Consider the following 989-nt stretch of genomic DNA (forward strand, 5'->3'; position numbering starts at 1 on the left):
CACACACACACACACACACACACACACACACACACACACACACACACACACACACACACACACACACACACACACACACAACAATACTGAGTATGTGCGAGGAGGGGGAAAAAGGCCTCTGTTTGACATCTTGCTTACCTGTTTGACTGGTCTGACCTACATACATCGGCTCCTAGTGATTTTCAATGATCACGTGATAAGGCATGTGTAGCTGCAGTAATAGGCACTAGAATTATAGAAGTTTTAAGTATGGCATGCATACATTAAGATAACTACATTTTAATTAATAAGCAGGGCTGTATCAGCTTGTGTAGTGGATATTCTCTCACGCCGGCTTCGTCCTGTGCCCTCTGTGTAGACATGAGTTTCAGCTAAATCTAATGCAAATTGACCGTTCTGGGATAGCTGTGAATTATCCTTTGGGTGACTGAATAATTACTGGATTAATGCAGCTAAACTGACTATTTTGTACAAGATTGTCTGCTCAACTAAATCAGTGTACTGTAATTGCCAAGTTAATTCCCTGGCAGTGGCTGCAGGTGTGGTTTTTAATGATAATTTAATGGTATATTTTTGCTGAATAATGATTGGTAGAGTATTTTGCCAACCTGTGTGCTCCCTCCAGCAAAATTCACTGATAAAACATATATTTTGGTTTAAGTGATAAATGTATAAATTAAAGATGGACCGATCCGATATTACGTATCGGTATCTGTCCGATACTGACCTAAATTACTGGATCGGATATCGGAGAGAAATAAAAAATGTAATTGATCCATTAAATATCAAAAAAGCACCTCACAAAACTTGCGACACGCCGTAACTCGGTTCATAACCGTAGCACGTGGGAGCAGTGTGCTCACGTGATAGAGCGGCCGTGTGTATTTGTAGCCTCGCTACCAACCCGGCATTTCATCTCCGAGGAAGTTATCCGAGAGAGAAGTAAAGTAAGTGTGTAAGTCCATCTCTGAATGTTTGTAAAGCATTCC

Source organism: Pundamilia nyererei, unplaced genomic scaffold (assembly GCF_000239375.1).
Source record: "Pundamilia nyererei isolate P.nyererei 1_Seehausen unplaced genomic scaffold, PunNye1.0 scaffold00205, whole genome shotgun sequence".
Taxonomy (NCBI): domain Eukaryota; kingdom Metazoa; phylum Chordata; class Actinopteri; order Cichliformes; family Cichlidae; genus Pundamilia; species Pundamilia nyererei.